Source organism: Lygodium microphyllum, chromosome 10 (assembly GCF_053477565.2).
Source record: "Lygodium microphyllum isolate KBCC chromosome 10, Lygodium_microphyllum_v1.1.10, whole genome shotgun sequence".
NCBI classification, from domain to species: Eukaryota; Viridiplantae; Streptophyta; class Polypodiopsida; order Schizaeales; family Lygodiaceae; genus Lygodium; species Lygodium microphyllum.
This window is the reverse complement of record NC_141144.1, coordinates 41,249,550-41,265,211: the sequence shown is the minus strand read 5'-3', so window position 1 is coordinate 41,265,211 and position 15,662 is coordinate 41,249,550.

Genomic DNA, 15,662 nt, shown 5'->3' with positions numbered 1-15,662 from the left:
TGGGGATGTATGCATTTGGTTTGACCATGATTTTGGCTTGAATTCAGGGCTAAAATCTATTGTTTAGAACAGTAAGTACATGTTGGAATAAGAGTGGGCTGAAGTACTTTACAGGCTTTGGCACTTACCTACCGATACCGGATGTATGCTTTGAGCTTTGGCATGATGTCTCTGACATTCGGGTACGACTTGGAGCATATGTATGAGATTATTGGATGCTTTTGAGCTTCACATTAGCTCCATCTTCACTGGCATTTGGAACGACTTGGCATGCTCATGGACCGCCTATGCCTCATGTCTCTGCTTGACAGTTAGGCTTTTGCATTACATGCTTTGGTTCTGACATATGCTATTTGGTTCGTGTAATCCATACCGACATTTGGAGCTTGGATTTGGATGTATTTGAGCATTCCCGGCTTACTTGATCACTGATCTTGGTTGCTATTTGGATGTCATTGAGTTGACCGAGAGCTTATTTGGGCTTATGTATAGCTTCATGGTTAATATGACCGGTGCTTCATGTATGTCATGCTCTCTTGGATGCGCTTGATGCATTGACAGGGTCACTTATCACTGGTGCTTTCTCTTGGGTTGTTTGAGCTTCTGAGCTCACTTTGTACGCCTTTTGTGCCAGTGGGAGCATTTTACATGCTTGCTTGACCTTTGACAGTTGCATGCTATTGGAGCACTTACATGTATTTGGAGCAGTTTATGTCTTGAGCAGCTACATACGCATTGAGACTTTGGGATCATACTCCGATCTTTATGGATATGCATTGATGTACTCTTGGTTTACAGGATGCTTATGAGCTGAGTCTCATATTTGGATCTTTGTCTTTGAGCAGACACCTATTTGTGTCGGGTTTTGGCAGTTATAGGAACACTTTGCCTAGAGTGTCTAGGGGTGTGCCTTTCACTGGCAGATGTTATTTTGACATGCTTCGGTGTTGAGCTCATGTTCTTTTCACTGTCATTGGCCTTGCTTATGTCCGTTTCATGCCGGCTTTGGACCTAGCATTGTTTGCTTGACATTGGATCCTATTTTGGGACAGTTTGCTCTCTAGACTGCATACCTGCAATTTATTACAACAAGCAGTTATTGGTGGACTGAGGTGTACTTTTCATGCTGAAATATTCTGCTTTGGTGTCCCGCACCTAGTACTAAGTGGGCAGAAACTTTTGGCACACTCTGCTCGCCCTTTGGACCCCGTTTTGGTCATTTTTGCGCAATTTTTTCAGTAAAACAGCAAGTAGTTTTGGACTATTTGGGCATTTCCAGCCTGCATAATGGCGTCATCTTCGCATGATAGTGCCATCTTTAACATTACAAAGTTGGATAGTACCAACTACTCTTACTGGAAGAGTCAAATTTGGTAGGTCTTGGTGCAGAAATCTCAGATTAAGCCACTTCGGTTGAGTGGGGAGCAGCCTAAAACTATGGACAATGATGACTGGCTTGAACTTGATGAGCTATGCAAGTCCACGATTGTATTGTCTCTCACTGAACAGGTACATTATAATGTATTTGAGAAAGCACAGAGTGCATGGGATCTATGGAATAAGATCAATAATCTTTATGATAAGAAAAGTCCGGCGAGTCAGATGTACTGGTTGAAGCAGCTTATGGATCTGCGCATGAAGGATAATGTGACTATGTCTGCTCACTTGAGCCAGTTCCATGCTATACTGAAGAACCTGACTTCGTAGGACATCACCTTTGAAGAGGAAGTAACTCCTCTTTTCTTGCTTGGGACTCTGAATGAGTCATGGGATGTTTTCCGTACTACTCTTTGTGCCTCTAGTGCTACTCTAAAATTGGCAGAATTTTGAGAGTGCTCTTCTTCAGGAAGAGGTGAATCGCAAAAACTTGGATGCCTCTCGTGGTAGTCATGCTTTGACAGTTAGAGGCAGGAATGACAGGTATGACCGTGGTAATGGCCGAGGCCATGACTCGCAGAAGGGTCAGTCTAAATCTCGTGGCAAGTCACGTAGTAAGTGGCGTGGCCGCAATGCAAATATCACTTGTCATCATTTGGGAAAAAGGGCCATATTAGACCACAGTGTCATGAGTTGCGCAATGTGAAGCGCAAGGATAAGGGGAAAGATAAAGTGCAGGAGAAGTCCTCTGATCGCAGCATAGTACCTGCGAAGTCCAGCGTCAAGATTGAGGAAATTAATGTCATGCAGACTGAGGAGTCCAAAGGTGGCGATGAGTTTATACTTGCAGCTAGTTCTTCTGATGCTTCACACTTGACTGAGACATCTAGTATGTATGCACATTGCTGGTTATTGGATTCAAGAGCATCCTTCCATGTGATGCCTTACCGTGAGTGGTTCCACTCTTACCGCACTATATCTGGTTCAGTCAAACTTGGAGACGACAGGTCTCTTGACATTGTGGGCATGGGTGATATTCAGTTGCAGTTTTCCACTAGCAGTTCCTTTTTGCTCAGGGATGTACGTCATGTACCTGCGCTTACGCGCAGTCTTATGCCTGCAGGACAGTTGGATGATGCAGGGTTTCATGTGTGTTTTGGGGATTCTGCCTGGAAAATTACTAAAGGCAGACTTGTGCTTGCTAGAGGCGCCAAGGCTGGCAGCCTCTATCCTCTTGTTGTATCTGGGTCTTCTGTAGACCATGTTTTGGCAGTGGGCTCTTTCCCACATGTATCACTTTGGCATGCCCATTTGGGGCATATGTCTTTGAAGGGAATGAAAATGTTATCTGGTTTGCAGTATCTTCCGCCTTTGGACTATGCACGTTTTGACTCGTGTGATCATTGTCTTTATGGTAAGTAGAATAGGTCTACGCATAAGAAATCGGGTAGGCCACGCATGAGTGAGCCCTTGGCATTAGTGCATTCCGATATTTGTGGGCCTATGCCTTGCATGTCTATGGGTGGCGCGAAGTACTTTGTTACCTTCATTGATGATTTTTCTAGGAAAGTGTGGGCTTATCCCATAAAGCAAAAGTACAATGTCTTGGCAGTCTTTCAGCGTTGGCTTGCTCTTGTTGAGAACCAGACTGGGTATAGGCTGAAATGCCTTAGGACTGACAATGGGGGAGAATATGTCTCACGTGCTTTTGAGTAGTTTAGTGATGACAGGGGTATTAAGCGTCAGTTGACCGCCCCTTACACCCCACCCAATAATGGTTTGGCTGAGCGCATGAACATGACTATTCAGGAGCGTGTGCACTCTATGCTTAGCCATGCAGGCCTACCCTAGAGTTTTTGGGCTGAGGTAGTTAGTACGGTAGTGCATGTCATAAACCGATCGCCTTCCAGTGGATTGGATTTCCAGGTTGCACAGGAAGTTTGGGCTGGTAAACCACCCTCTTATGCGCATCTCCGTGTCTTTGGATGTGAGGCATTCTACCATGTGCCCAAGGACAAGAGGAGTAAATTGGATCCAAAGATCATTAAATGTATATTCCTTGGCTATGGTGAGTCAGGAGAGATGGGCTATCGCCTATGGGATCTGCAAGTGCGGAAAATAGTACGCAGCCATGATGTCGTCTTCCATGAAGATAAGATGCACAGGCAGCCTGAGAAGGTGGTTGAGATCCGCAGAGTGATCTTTCGCGAGGAGCCTAGAGCTCCAGCACAGCCAGTAGTACAGCCTGCAACAGTTCCTCCACAGGGCCAGGATGTTGGACAGGCAGTTAGACAGGCAGCAGAGCCTGTGGGGAGACAGTCTGCTAGAGACAGACGTCCACCTGACAGATTTCAGCCCTCTATGCATTATGTTTTGGTTACAGATGTAGGAGAGCCTTTCACTTATGATGAGGCTATGCGCAGGGGTGACAGTCACTCCTGGGAGAGGGCTATGCAGTCTGAGATAGACTCCCTGCATAAGAATGAGACTTGGGATCTTGTTGCCTTGCCTAAGGGCAAGAAGGCTTTGCCATGCAGGTGGGTGTACAAGCTGAAAAGTACCCCTGGACACCCCAATTTGGAATACAAGGCTAGATTAGTAGCAAAGGGTTTTAAGCAGGAACATGGTGTGGACTTTGATGAGGTCTTATCTCCTGTGGTTAAGATGACCACTCTGCGCTTAGTCTTGGCTTTGGTTGCACAGCTTGACTTAGATCTATATCAGATGGATGTCAAGACGGCTTTTCTACATGGGGACTTGCATGAAGAGATCTATATGGATCAGCCTAAGGGCTTTGCAGAACCTGGTAGGGAGCACCTAGTGTGCAAGTTGAGGAAGAGCTTGTATGGCTTGAAGCAGGCACCTAGGGAATGGTATCATAAGTTTGATGCCTTTATGCAGTTAGAGGGCTACAGCAGGAGTGCTATGGATCCGTGTCTTTACACGAAGAAAGCCCGTGATGGCAGTTTGCTTATCTTGGTACTCTATGTTGATGATATGCTGATAGCAGGGAAAGCTCATGATGAGCTAGATGCTGTTAAATCTCAACTGAAGAAGAGCTTTGAGATGAAGGATTTGGGACAGGCCTCACATATACTTGGGATGTGCATTAAGCGTGATAGGCATCAGGGGCTTTTGTATCTCTCACAGCGGGAGTACATTCATAAAGTCCTTGAGCGCTTCCGCATGCAGGACGTAAAGCCTATTGGCTGTCCATTAGCTTCTTATGTGAAGGTATCACAGGCCGATTGTCTGCAGACAGATGAGCAGAGGGCCAAGATGGCCAAGATCCCTTATGCTTCAGCCGTGGGCAGTTTGATGTATGCCATGATAGCCACTCGTCTGGATATTGTGCATGCAGTTGGTGTTGTGGCACGCTATATGGCTACACCTGGCAGCATCAGACATTGGGATGCCGTGAAGGGTATCATGAGGTACCTGAGGGGCACAGCAGATATGTGTATTTGCTATGGCAACCAGGATACAGGGGTCATGGGATACACTGACTCCGATTATGCAAGACATGCAGATAGTAGGAAGTCCACTTCTGGCTATGTATTCACCTATACTGGAGGGGCTGTCTCTTAGATGTCCAAGGTTCAGAAGTGTACGGTTTTGTCTACCACTGAGGCCGAGTATATTGTAGCCACTGAGGCTTGCAAGGAGGCCATATGGTTAGGCCGTCTAGTTGCTGACCTTGGGATTGATGCTACACCTACACTGCATTCGGATTCTATGAGTGCCATTTAGTTGGCTAAGAATCCGATCTTCCATGCGAAGACGAAACACATTGAGGTGAGGTATCACTTCATACGTGGTGTCGTGGAGAATAGGTCTGTTGACCTTGTCAAGATCTCCACTAATGAGAATCCTGCAGATCTGCTCATGAAGAGCCTCACTACTAAGAACTTTGCCTTCCTTAGGAGGTTGATGGGCATTGGATGAGATGTCGCCTTTCCTCATCCCTTGTACCTATGTACATTTGTACTGTCTTTTCTTTTTTTCTTTTCCCTCTCACTAGGGCAGATTCGCCTTTAAGTGGGAGGTTGTTGGGGGTAAAGGTGCCTCTGCCGTATCGCCCCGTGTATTACTACACTGACAATACCTGCCACTGCACACTGCAGGTGGCGGGCGCCCGTCACGTCACTTTATTCTTTATTCTTTTAGTGACAGTTTGAATAAAGGAAGGCCCGGTCACACATTGTGACTGTTGAAGTTCCCATTTCTTGTCTCTCTCTTTCTTGCTCTTGCTCTCCCACCATAGCTCGCGTGCAAGCTTCGATCCTTCTCACCTTTCATTCATGTCAACATGATGGTTGCATGAAGCCTTGACTGCAGCATCCAGCGAAGGGACAGAGCTCTCAATGGAGGAGTGGGAGTTCTCGAGGGGATGTAGTCCAAAGGTAATGAGGGGTCTAGAATGTGTTGTATCTAAATTTGCTTGCTATATCTAATTTGAGTGTTTCAATGTGTAGTACAAAATATATAGTGCAGCGTGGTCGCGCGGACGGCATTTTCAAGTGGAGCGTATTGACCAAATGCGCTCCACAATGGACTGTGGTGTCATGGCAAGGTTTGAGCAAGAGAGTCAGGGACGAGCAACGGATCCGAACACGGTTGTGGATGAGATGGAGTATTTTGGGAACTTGCAAAGTATTATTACGGTGGATTACCGTAGCTTCTCCATGATACTATTCGATGTGCAGTGGTTCAAAGTGGTACTTGGAGGAGCTGGAGCAACAGTTCGACAAGGTCCATCTGGATTTCTCGAAATAGATTTCGAAAAAAAATGGATGGATTTGGGCGACACCTTTGTGTTGCCGGCCCATTGTGAACAGGTACAAATAGTTATTTGCTTGCTAATTGTAATACAACATGGTTTATGTCACAATGGTTTGAAGTCACTTTGTAAGTGTTTGTGAACAGGTAATCTTCTATCCAAACCCCCGAAAACCTCGATGGTGGTATGTTATACCTTCAACTCCTCGAGGTGCAAGAGTATATGATCAAAGGGATGTTCCAGGTCTAGATGAAGAAAATATGCAAGTAGAGGGATCGAAATTACAAGTGGTGGAGGCCACGGCAAGCTTGGAGGCCGCATCGGCTAACAATGATGGAAATATAGAAGTCATATAATTTTTTGAGAACGAGGCAGACTCGTTCTTTTGTGGTGACATGTCTATCGACCTTCCAGTGTATGCAGAGTTGTGTCAGGAGATTAACATGGGACCATGGAATACTTCATTCTTGGAGAATTGTATTACTCAATTCGTTGTTTAGATCTTCCATAAAGGTAGATAAGATATGCATTTTAAGAGGGATTTTTCAAAAATGATTTATATTAATGTGCTTTGTATAGTTTAAATTGATTATTCTAACATCATTTTTTATCTGTGCTCGTATCGACATTTTCAGGATGAGTCGAGAGATGAGCGATGAGGATTTTCAGGAATGATGGCATGCATGTCTCCAGATGAGCTCGCGAGATTCAGAGAGATGGCAGATCAGGAGCTGTCTCGTTCTTCGTCAGGGCGCTCTGCTAAATCAGCTTCAGCTAGATCAGCTTCAGTGCGATCAGATGATTCAGCTTCCAGCATATGATCTCGACGCTCGCGACTTGGGCCAGAGGGAGGGACTGCGACTGCAGGAGGATCAGGGGGGTGCTGTTGTGGAGACACAGACGCAGTGTCTCTGTCTCATCGTTCAGCTAGAGCTACGTCACCTCCAGGATTTGTCACACCTGTGGGGACGTCCACTCCAGTTACTCCGGCTTTTGCGCAGCCGTCGGCAGATGGCACGCCTTTTGGTGGCACTCCTTTTGGTGGCACCCCCTTTGGTGGCACCCCTTTGAGTGGCACTCTGGGAGAGGGTACCCCCATCGGTACACCGGATGTACAGGGGTCTCCTGGATATGCCCAGGAGCGTGGACGGAGATGGGAGAGGGTCCATCTTAGACATACTCCTAGGGGTTATGGATACCTAGTGGATGGCAGGTCAGGAGCCATCATCATGAATGATGAGGGGAGGAGGGTGATGGCTCGCATGAGGGAGTTGTGCCAACAAGTTTTTCGGCACAACGTCCTGGATCATTGGAGGAACATACTGGAGGGGAGCAATGACTACATAGTAGCATCCTTGCACGAGGAGTTCCCGGTGCCAGCCGCAGTGGATAGATTCTCTACGGGCTGGATGATGGATTGCATGCGTGCATACATGTCACATAGACGATCCAACTCACGTAAGGCAATCAAGAGTGGGGCTCCAAAGCCCGAGTGGTTAGATGCAGACAACTGGTGCCGACTGAGGGAGGAGGCTACAAATTCGCCAGGACGTTGGAGTCAACAGCGGGAGGCGGTGAGGGCACGAATCGAGGCCGGATCGGTACATCATCTTGGGAGTGGCGGCCAGAGGACATATTTGGAGGACTTTGTAAGTTTCTCTTTTGTTTTGCTTATTTATTTTTTTTAGATATTCTTTGTACTGACAATCATCTTTCTAACAGTTAGCATTTTGTTTTCTTTGCAGCACTCTGTTACAAATCACGATCCGCAAGGCCTTGAGACTCGATATGCAGAGAGGCATGGTTTCAGGGCATTGATCGACCGATTGTATAGATGCGGCGGCCTTGTAAGTGACTCATCTTTCTTGTCCGTAGTTACCATGAGATATTTGAATGCATTATTGTATGGTGGATTGATATGTTGTTTCTTTTTCTGCAGAATCCGTTTGATGCTCCTTTGCAGCGGGACGAGCTTTCGAGGGACGAGGATTTGTAGCTCATCCTTGGATCCTTAGAGCTCACACACCTTTAGTTTTTAGTCGCCCGATCTATGTAGATATTTTCTATGTATTAGTGATATCGTTTTATGATTGTACCAATCACATTTTATGCGATATCATGTATTTATTTCATGTATCAGTCTTATGATTTCAGTACACATTCTTTTTTTTTGCAAACGCTTTGTATGCAGCAGTGCAGAAACTATTTTGTATGGCTTTCATACAGCACACAGTGCTATATGTGGTAGGGCAGCTTGCTACCCTACCATAAAAAATTTTGTTCTCTGTTATCGTCGCTATTTGCGTCGAAAATTTACTGCACGCGTTGCTATTGGCGTCGCTATGAGCGTCACAAATTCTCTGCAACCATTGCTATATGCGTCGCTATATACGTCGCATATAGCGATGCATATAGTGACGTATATAGCGACGATTCTATGGCGTCGTCAATAACGATGCTTTTTGCGACGATGGGGGCAAAATTTTTTGTTTGTATTTTCATCGCTTTAAACGTCGCTATAAGGTCTATATCTTGTAGTGTTATGAAGACGCAATGTTTCATCCTCGCTTGAGGATGTGCTCATTGACTCATCAGCTTGCACCGCACTAGGTGATGACAACGTCGACATGATTAAATCTAATTCATGACAACATCAAAATATTTGCCATTCATATGTTTACATAAGATCTCAATTTTAAATACACAAAAATCATCATAAATACATTAAAACTTATGATAAGAATTCACTATCAAAACTTATCTTAAAAACAAAAAATTATCATAAAGCCTAAATGCGCGTCTACATCCTTGTTTACCTACGCGTCTATATTGGTGTCTATTTTCGCGCCTATATTTGCGTTTATACTTGCGTCTATTTGAACAATAGATGCGCATATACACGCAAAAATAGACGCAGACGTCAAAATTCAAACCATACTTAAATCATTTCTTTTCAAACTGCGCCTTTCCTTCCCTACGTTTTTTGTGGTTTTGAAGCTTGAGTTTAGTCGACATGCAGTCTCTTTATGCCTCACCTAGTCTCTTCATTCCTCACCTCCTCATGACTCACCTCTTCTTTCATTTCAAACACACAAGAAGGGAAAAAGGAAAGCCAAGGAGAGGAAAAAAGAGAGAACAAGAGAGAGGAGAACAAGAAGAAGCAGAGTAAGCAAGCATCAAGGGAGGGTAACTTGCTAAGGAGAGGAAGAAGGAGAAGGAAGAACGCCACCACCCGCCACACCAAACACCCAAGGTGAGTCTCTCTCTCTCTCTCTCTCTCTCTCTCTCTCCCCCTTTGTTTCTCTCTTTCTCTCTCTGCTCTGTCTATGTATTTAGGATTTCTGATTCCATTATGTATTGCATTTTGTAAATCATCAATGGCAGTCGTCGGGCTAAAATCAGCTAACTATGTGCGTCTGATAGCGCGTCTACATTTCAGTGTAGACGCAGGTATAGACGCGAAAAAATTTGTCCTCTCATTGCATCTGAGGGCGCATCTTAGAGCACGTGTGCTAGCGCGTGTGCAGGTCAATCTACACGCAAGAATACACGCACGCACAGATTGACCTGGAATTTGCGTCTGACAGCGCGTCTGTGGTGCATCTTAGATGTGAATATAGACGCGCGGGACAGAAGGTTGACTTTGGGAGCGCGTCTGAGGGTGCATCTAACCTGCAATTTAGACGTGGTTATACACGCGCCAGCTCTCCCAATTCTGATAAAAAACAATATACTTTTGCAATGATGAATGTGACCAATCCCATGTTTGTGTTTATCAGTTTTCTTGTTTACGAGAAGCATTAGCACTTAAGTTTTATGCTCAATGTCTAAAGAAAGCTATTTGAAAATGTAGGTAACATATGATTTTTTGTATACAAACAAATTTGTCTTTTTCCTGTGTTTTTTTTTTTGCAGATGTTGTATCCTGGTTCATCTAGCAATGACCCGGATTTGGATCGCATGAATGATACACTGGCCTTGTTTGGTAAGGGGGTCAATGCATTTTTTGGAGGTTTTCCTAGTAGGAAAGACTTCATGGGAGAGATGACCAGACACCTTCGCCGCTCTCCCACAGCGGACGAGGTGTTCAGTGTCATGTTTGGAACGCCTCTTTCATCTTTGCCTGGCACTACTTTTCAAACTCCACATACACGTACTCCACATGGAGGTACTCCATATGCAGGTACTCCACATGCAGGTACTCCACGTGCAGCACCTCTACGTGCATCGGTTGAAGCACAAGCATCTGCAGAAGCACGTGCATCCAACGAGGCAGAGGGTAGTCGACAGAGAGGGAGGAGAGAGAGTCGAGGGGGAGAACGAGGCTTGTGTGGGGGTTGCCTAGGAGGTGGCGAGCGATCACCCTCACCAGTAGATCACGTAGAGGAGGTTGTATGCCAGTACTATAGAGTTATAGATGCTGGTAGCATCTTCCATGATGATGAAGGAAGGGATGTAATGGCGTACATGAGGAGCGTCATGCATGCGACGTATAAAGATTGTTTCATTGCCTTCAAAAATTAAAAAAGCGGCTTGTGGCACGAGGTGTGGCAGTCCATAGGAGGTACCCAAATCCTCAGGGTTAGCGATTCTTGGGTGATTGGGGACACACTTAACTGAGGGATATGCTTCACAACAAAAGATCCCACCTCATGACACGCACCAGGGACTCACTGCAGAGACAGGAGGAAGGGAATGGAGCCTATAGACAACCACCTATGTGTCACCGCATAGAGTGGAAGAAAGCCAAGAAGAAAGTAGCAGAGAAAGTGAAGAGTCGCCAGCACGTAGAGGCGCGACGGATCCAAATGGAAACAATGGGATCGTCGCATTATGGATCAGGCGGCAGAGAGTCGTGGGAGGCAGAGTTTGTAAGTATATTTTGATTTCTAGTTTTTTAAAATTTATATGTCTTTCAATTCTTTATATAATTTGTTCTAATATATTGTGTCTCATAATTGTTTATATATATCATAATTGTTTTACTGACTACTATCATTGGTAGGATACTTACTCCTAGAGAGGTAGGTTACCATCCAAGCCATAACCGCGTAGCCATATGGCTTTACTTCTATGAGGAGGGTGTCATCACTGAGGACCAATACAACCGGGCTATGAGGATTCGACAGCCAGAGGAGGTATGTTTTTCTTACTTTCCTATTAAAAGTATAGCTAATTATAACTTTTTCTCCACCATGTCTACGCAAGCAACCTTGATCTTTTGTGTATGTAGGCGAATCCGGATGTGGAGCATAGCGAGGAGGGGGATAGAGATGCTAGTAGCCATGGTGGTACTAGTGAAGATGTTTTTTCTTCAGATTCGTAGAGGAGCACCATACCTCCTCATGAGGCCTTGTTTTCTTGTATATATATGATTGATATTTGAGCCTACTGCTTGCGGCCACGCTTTAGGTCGTAAGCACTTAAACTTTCCATGTAAATGCTTTTGATCTATAATGAATACATGGATTTTTATTTTCAATTCTCGTACCTGTAACATACATTGTCTTTTTCCCAAATGCACAATCTGATGTATGGGAGGGGAATCCACATGCTCTCTGGTTTTTTTTTCAAGTTCTGTTTTTGCGCGTCTTTCCACGTGTCTAAATTGCAAAAAATGCGCGTTTTACGAGCGTCTACAGTGCAGATTACACGCGCTTATACACGCACTAGATAATTCAAATTTAAAAAAGAAATTAAATATCTTCTTTTTAAAAATGAGATTTTTTGTTTTCCATTCGCATCTACCAGTGCTTGTAAAAGCACGTCTATACGCGTGTCTATATGCCCGTCTAACTTTAAGATAGTCACATTGTTACAAACTCCTATAGCAAATCAGATTGTTGTTATAGTGCAACCTATTGCAATTTCTGCAGGAATGTTAAATTTACCAACTTTAGATTTCCCTCTATCCATCTTTAATGGGTTAATGTAGGAGGATGTGGAGCTTCTCATCACTGAGTTTTAAAAACTCATGTTTAATTGCTGAATTTTGGACAAGGGACATCTGATGATATTCTTTAACATTAATCTAAAAGGGAGGACTGCAATGTGGTATCGCAACATAAAATCCGCTACCATAACCACAATCGATTTATTTTACACAACCTTTCGAAGGGAATTTTCCCTTAAGAGAGGTGGAAAATATTGGCTACATGTGCTAAATGTGACATGTTAATAGCCCCATGAAAATACTCGAGCATACGCTAAGAAGATAAAAGAGGTATTTCGCAAATTGCAAGCCTCTATCTCCATCCCACCTGTTGCTAAACTGCAATATTTCTTGTATGGATTAGACTTCAATATCCAAGTACAGTTGACTAGTGTCTCTGTAGCGGATATAGATAATGTTATAACTTGAGCAAAAGAACTAGAGTCCTTCTTACAAGTGGCCTACACATCGAAAAAAAAAATTAAATTCAATTCTTAGTCCTAGAAACACTACACCATAAACGAGGCATAGATGCGCATGTTAGACGTGCAAAGTTGGGCGTGTCTATCATTGCGTCTATATGTGCGTGTAAAAGAGCGTGTAAATAGATGCGAATTTTGCGTCTATATATCTGTGTAAATAGATGCCAATATAGACGCCAATTATTTAACCACCTGAAATTGGACTTAATATAATTAAAAAAACTAGAGTTAATAATTATTTAACCACCTAAAATTGATTCTTGAGTATGCACGTGTGCGCATGATAAAAACCATAGAATTAAGAATACACATTGGATCATTGAATTAAAAAACCAGAGTTAATAATTATTTTTGCATTGCTCTCTAATGAATGGCAGTTCCTCCAGTTGACAAGCATGATATAAGTAATTAGCAGCAAGCGACAGAAACCTTATTATACAATTAGTAGCAAGCATTGCAATATGTATCTCCTAATTTCTCTACTTGAAGATGATAAAAAATACTTCCTTTCTATTATGGAAAATTCAATTTAGCTTTAAACTTGACTATTGATTCTTGAGTATGTATGTGTGCGCATGATAAAAACCATAGAATTAAGAATACACATTGAATCATTAAGAAAATTAAGTATGTTACAGTGAATGATCCATCTCATCTTCAATGAGATCAGCCCTTGCTAAACTATCTACTTCTAGGTCTATGTTACCAAGAGGTAACAAAACCAATAAGTCTATTCCACTATTACATGTGTTGCTATATTGCTCAATAACTTCATCAATATCATCGACAATCATATTATTGTCTTCTTCTACATTTCCTTGAACATCCTCACGAGGTTCATCTTGTACTATATCATGCATATAATCCATTATGGTGTCATCATGTACATCATTATTAATTGTTGGATTGTCATCTGCTATCTCCATGTCGGTAATATTACCATATATTGGTTTTGAACTATTAGATATAGAGATGACATACCACCATCGGTTATTGTTAACCATTGGATGATATATAACCTGTATTTGAAAAACAAAAGTAAGAAACTTAAATACTTGTTATATTGTGTATATGTATCACATGTATACATATAAAAAAATTAGCTTTTGCATATATACCTGCTCGCATTGTTGAGGTAGTACTAATGTGTCGTTCTTTTTTTGGTGAAATTTTGTAGAGTAAATGATTACAAAACCACTTGGATGACGTCTGATTGTGCAATATTCACCATTTGTTACCACTTCTTTAAACCACTTTAGATCCAGTACATATATAAAGAATCATGGATCGCAGATCGGATGCCATATGGTCGCGTAGTGAATGCCAGAAGGTCCCCAAGAACAAAAGAACTCCACTTTTTGCACAAAACTCAAGGTAAAAAGCATGCACGACATGAATAAGAGACCAATTGGGTGCAATGTCCCCCATGCCTTCTGTGAGCGCTCCACAAAGCATGTATTTTATGTATTAATCATCTTCAAGCTCAAATAATAGCCAAAATTACAAAATAGCAGGCTTTTAGCTTTTGAGTTTGCTTTAGCATAAAATAGAAATAAAGCTAATGGGCGGCGCCCAAAGAGTCAGGCATACCCAATACAATGTCCAAATACAAATATCATAATCGTGCGCCCATGCGCATACAAAATAATAAATAAATATCCAACGCCTCAATAAATAGACACGACAAAATATAGGCGCCATGCCTCAGGTATGTGCCCATCAAAATATAAGTGATAACTCGAATACTCGCTATCCTCCAATGCTTTCCTCCGCCACTGCTGCTATCTCTACACATCAACTGAAGCATTCACAATCGTTAGTAAAATAATACAATTAAACCGACAAAAGTGAATACCTAGCAGTCTTCAGCTATATAAATAAATCAATTGGTTAAAAATCAATCCTAACCTTAATTTATTACGAGTGCGCACTCTAAACTCATAAACGTTTATTAGTTTAATATGTATTTTGCGCAATTACCCGCTATGGAATCACCCATGTTCACACTAAATTGATGAAATGCCCGAAAAGGATAGGCGTCCCCATCAACGTCTCGCACAAAGAATCCACTTTGTGTATGAGCCCCGGTCATCAAAGTTTACGGAATCCACCGTAAAACCTCATAGAATCCACCGTGGCACGGAATCCACTGTGAAATATGCCTCCTGGCATTCAGTATCTATGATAGCTTCAGGTTCAAGTATTTCAGTCTCTTCATCTAACAAAGGTGGGTTTTCATAAACAGGGTGTACAGGTAATTGGCCTCTAAAGGGTTGTAATAAACTAATGTGAAATGTGTTGTGAATTTTCCAGTGAGGTGGTAATTCTAACTTGAATGCATTGTCATTAATTTTGTGAATAATCTTAAATGGTCCATAAAATCTAGGTGCTAATTTCACAACTGGATGTTTATCTACACTTTGTAATCTATGTTTTTCTATTCTCAACCAGACATAGTCATCAACTTTGAAATTCATTGCTTGTCTTTTCTTCTTGGCTTTTTTGGTATATGATTGCTGGGCTTTGGCAATCATGTCTTTAACCTCATCAAAAATAACAGCGTGCATAGTAGCAATATCATCAGCACTCTGAATTCTATTTGATAAAGATGCAACAGGTGTAGACAATCTATAACCATAAATCACTTCAAACGGTGCTTTCTTTGTAGATGTGTGTGGTGTATTGTTATATGCAAATCGTAGTAAATTCAAATATGTGTCCCATGTCTGTGGTTTAGAAATAGTGTAAGCACATAAAAGATCTAGAATAGTACTGTTAGTAGCTTCTGTTTGTCCATTAGTTTCAGGATGAAATGCAGATGAAAAATCAATTTTTGTTCCTAGGTTAGCAAACAAAGTAATCCAAAAGTTGTTGCAAAATCTGGAATCACGATCAGAAATAATAACTTTTGGTAATCCATGATTAGTGAAAACAATTTTTAAAAACAATTGTGCTGCCTGAGATGCTGTTAAAGTTTTCTTACATGGAATGAAATATGCTTGTTTACTAAACCTATCTACTACAGTCCAAATCATGTCATGGTTAGCTTTAGTATTAGGTAAACCAGTAATAAAATCCATAGAAATTTTTT